This window comes from Eschrichtius robustus, chromosome 2 (genome assembly GCF_028021215.1).
Source record: "Eschrichtius robustus isolate mEscRob2 chromosome 2, mEscRob2.pri, whole genome shotgun sequence".
In the NCBI taxonomy this organism is placed as follows: Eukaryota; Metazoa; Chordata; class Mammalia; order Artiodactyla; family Eschrichtiidae; genus Eschrichtius; species Eschrichtius robustus.
The window spans coordinates 95659308-95664177 of NC_090825.1; the positions used below are offsets into that span (position 1 = coordinate 95659308).

General features: G+C 36.5%; 1 pseudogene; it reads left to right on the plus strand.

The window, feature by feature from the left end:
* Positions 1-806: 806 nt before the first annotated feature.
* On the plus strand, positions 807-961 carry LOC137760381 (U2 spliceosomal RNA; annotated as a pseudogene).
* Positions 962-4870: the final 3909 nt, after the last annotated feature.

The window sequence follows — 4870 nt, forward strand, 5'->3', positions numbered from 1 at the left end:
ATATCTCATTGCAGTTTTGATGTGCATTCCTCTGATGATTAGTGATGTTGAGCACCTTTTTGTGTGCCCATTGGCCATCTGTAAATACAAATCTTAATAGAGTGAACTGAGGCACAGTGATGCCTGCACGCCCAAGCTCTCCCACAGATGTTATTTACTAGTTCTTCAATTCTAGATGCAAGTGTACTTATTTAGTACTGCTTTAAAACTTGATGTTTCAGGAGCTAACGATCCTGTTTGTGGATTATGTAGTCTTTATCAGCCTTTCACCTGTTTGTTCCTTTCTTTTGGTTGTTTTGCTCTTCAGTAGAGCTTTTAAAAGAAGTTGGTATATTAATGAAGATAAAGCAAAGCTCATTCCTTCCATCCACCCACCATGTGTGTTCTGAGTCTTTTTAGTAGTTCTTACAGGAGAATCATTGGACAAAGGGGTCTGAAATACAGACTGAAAATTCAAATTTTCTGTGGATTTACTTTATCCTTACTCTGTGACTGATTGAGAATTTATAATATCTCTTTACCAGTTCTACCAATTCTATAGGTTAAATTTCATATATCAGTTAAACTTGCATCTGTTTCTTTGAGGGAGGGTCTATAGAAATTTCTGAGGTGATAATCTTTTAGATAGTCTTTAAAAAGCATTGCTTAAACACTTCTGGGGACATCAAAAGGTTATATTATCTGTAGCATTTCATTTCATTTTGTTTAATGACAGAAAATGTGGTTTCTTCAGGTCTATATACTTGTTAAATATTAATAAAATGAACCCAATCCTAATATATGCCATTTAAAAAGAACCACAAATGATCACTTCTTGGCCTTTTGGCTAAGATCAAGTGTAGTAAAAAGAACCACTGACGTGGTAAATAAAAAGTTAATTCAGTATAGGAACTTGTTACTTTTTGATTCAGAAAGTAAAATTAGCCACATTCTAAGTAAAATTAAGTATTGTGTATTTTTTTCAAACAGATATCATTAAACTGCTGAAAATGAATGTATTTATGTAGAAAGAATATTAAGATTTCCTGAAAATTACTGCAAATAAATAGGCCCATTTTAACTATACTCTGAAAATATAGTGATTAAGCTTTAAGGAAAATCACTTTATTAAATGTTGAGATGTCTTATTCATCCAGGTAGAACTCTTTTAAGAAGGGCACTTCTGCTTAATAAGTTTGGTTATGCTAAAGATAATTTGAATCTTTAACAAAATTCTCTGACAGTGAGGCCAAAATATATGTACGTATGTTTTCTAGTGATCTAACTCTAATGGATTTATGGTTTATTAAACAGGCTCATGTCAAAGGACAAGGCTGAAGAAAAATGTATAGATCATAAATAAAGTAAAACAAAACATTTTAAAGTTAAAACTGACTAGGAGAAGGAGTTTGTATTACATAACAAAGACTGAATTGTTATCCAGAATATAGTTTATAAGAATGTCTATAAATCAGTAAGAAAAAGACCAAAGAGTAGAAAAAAATCTGTAAAGGTCATAAGCAGACCATTATCAAAAGAAGTTCAAAAAGAATGAACAGGTATGTAAAAAAAAGATTCAGCTTCTCCAATGACCAAAGTTATGCAAATTGGTACAAAAATGAGATGCCATTTCACTCATCAGAATAAAAAAATGATGTCAGTGTTGGCGAAAGTGTGGGCAAACAATATACCATTGGGGGAAGTACTGCCATTTCAGAGAACATTCTGGAAATATCTAGTAAATTTGAATTTTACATATGCTAAAACTTAACATTTTCACTTCTAGATATATTGCCTATAAAATTTTTCACACATGTGCATAAGGAGGAGTAGCAAAAATGTTTACAGCAGCATTTTTCTAACGGCAAAAACAGAACAAAGCAATTGAAACAGTTTCAATGTCTGTAAATAGAGAAAAGCATAAATAAAAGATAGTTGGCCCTCGGTACCCTAGGATGTGGAACCCTTGGTTACAGGGGCCGATTATACTAGACCATTTTGTGTAAGGCACTTGAGCATCCCTGGATTTTGGTGTCTTGTTGTCCATAGGGGTCTTGGAACCAATCCCCTACTCATAGGGAGGGAAGACTGTATTGAGATGCCAAAATAACAACAGCACTTGAAGTGAATGAACTCCACCTATATAGATTAACACAGATCTTAAAAGAATACATTACAGCCTCGCATGTAAGTACAGAAAAAAAAATCAGAAGTATAAGTTTAAGAGTGCTGTTGGGTGTCCCAGCCTTCCCTGGGTATCTCCTAACCCCGCCCCTTTTCCAGCATAGCTCCCGCTTCCTAATTCCTGGAAAAAACCTTGCTCACTCGCTGCCTTTCCCACCACCACCTTCCTCCTCCCACTACCCCAGGGCTGGGCTGCACTCTCTGGCTGTTTGTATCACAGTGTATTATCATAGTGGCTGTTTTATTTGTGAGATCCTTAAAAGCAGGGTCTATGCCTTTTAATTCTGAATCCCTAGCACTGAGTACACTGCCCAGCACACGGAATAATGGGTGAATGAAGCAGATTGATTTAACTGATGGCACCAGGATTCATTTGAGGCAGCATGAACAGTGACATGGTGCACGTAGAACAGAAGGCAGTTACAGATTATCATTTTATTTCTTTGAAGGATCATCAATATTTTAAAGAAATTTGTTGTTTTCTAAGTACAAAGGATGTCTCTGAAGGTAGTTAAATAAATAAACCATTACACTGGAAACAAATGTCAACTGAGATCCAATTTACTAATTGGACCTATAATTCCTTTAAGGTCTGTTTTTAACACAAATTAAATTCTCAGCTACTTACCTCCCTTTTTCTCTATTCTTTTCTCATATAGGAACCATCTTTTAGTTTACAAATCAAGGGTTTAAATACTGACCTATGTTTTTCTTGGAGTTAATTTTTCTTTACAGCTTTGATCATAACTAGATTGACTTCTTTAGTTATATAATTTGGGAAGATTCTTCAAAGTATGCCATCCACGTGGGCACTGAACTACGGATAACTGCCCTATGGGCAGGACCTGTCATTTGAGGGTGTTGTTTAAATAGGAGTAACAACATAGTCCATAACAATTCTGAACTTATGTCTGGAGGACATTTTCATGTGGGGATCTAGTCAAAAGTCTTCTTGAAATATTGATGCATTTTAACTATTATCAATCAGAGTTATTGCTCCATCAAGAAATAGGTCAAATTCCACAATTCTACCACTTCCACTGCTGCTGCTGCTACTACTGCTACCAGCACTGCTGCTATTTACTAGCCTTTCCGCTCCACTCTGACTGTGTACTCAAACACACACACACATACCTCCACAACCATCCAAATTATGTTTCAGTGGGATCTGATTTTAAGCAGTATTGGTTTACCCATTCATTTATTCATTCATTCAACAGAGATCTGTTGAGTGCCTTCTCTCTACAGTAACCTTGTAGGTATTCACATACCTAGGTGAACAAAGGTATTCACCTACCTAGATCCAGAGGTGGGCAAAGCCAAGTCTCTACTCTCAAGAAGCTTACATTCTGTTGCAGGAGCTGGATGAGCAAACAAATAGGTGAGAAAGTAATATAATTTTTAATAGCGGTGACTGCTATGAAGAAAAGTAAGGCAGAGTAAGGGGTTGAAAGCGAGCCAGTAGGGAGTAGGAAGGGGCAGTTATTGTAGATAGCTTGTGCAGAAGTTTCTTATTGCTGCTGTAACAAAACTACAAACTTAATGGCTCAAAACAACACAACTGCTTCCCAGGCACTTTGGTGAATCAGTCAGGGAAGAGGGCATAAATTCTAAACCAGAAAAAAAATTGAGATGTCCTCCTCCCTCCTATGTTGAGGGCTGTGGTTGGGTAGTAAGGAGAGTTGAAAGTGATGCCTTCCTAACAGAAACCTTAGTAAAAGAGCTGGGATGATTTTGACTGTCTTCCTTTATTTCTATGTTTTTCCAACATAGGTAAAGGACAAAAGGATGCTTACGAGTTGGGTATATAATCTTCCTGGCAGAGACCAGAGAAAAGTGTGTATTCCATAAAATAGTTTGTTATATAGGATTATTCTTAATTTAGTTAAAAATCACTGTCATTTTGGTTTATCCCCCAAGATATTAAGGCAATTTAGCTATACAGAAATATTTTTGTAACAGTATACTTTGTAATGTAATTTTACCTGCAAGTTAAATTGATCTGCCATGATTCTCCTGTTACACAATCATATTGGTTGCTATTTCATCATCTCTATTTACATTCTTCTAGGATTTTTATATTTAATATTTTTTGTGATCTTGGCCGGCATTAAAATTAAGCTGACCGGGGCTTCCCTGGTGGCGCAGTGGTTGAGAATCCACCTGCTAATGCAGGGGACACAGGTTCGAGCCCTGGTCTGGGAAGATCCCACATGCCACGGAGCGACTGGGCCCGTGAGCCACAACTACTGAGCCTGCGTGTCTGGAGCCTGTGCTCCGCAACAAGAGAGGCCGCGATAGTGAGAGGCCCGCGCACAGCGATGAAGAATGGCCCCCACTTGCCACAACTAGAGAAAGCCCTCGCACAGAAGCGAAGACCCAACACAGCCAAAAATAAATAAATAAATTAATTAATTAAAAAAAAAAAATTAAGCTGACCAATCTAGCATTATAAGCATAATTTTTTTTCCTCTTTAAATTTAAAGGATTTCAGGAAAATGGTATTTTTTTTGTAGTGATCTTTAAGCAAAAGTGAAACCAAGTGTTTGTGTGAACATAACATACCTAACTACCTATAGAAATCATGCAATAATTATTTTAAAAATTATTTTCCATTTTCTTTTTGACACTCTTTCTTTTTAAACATGAAGTTGGCAACTTAGGTCCAAAGACGATAAAAGTCAGAGTTTTGCAGCTGCTAGCCCCG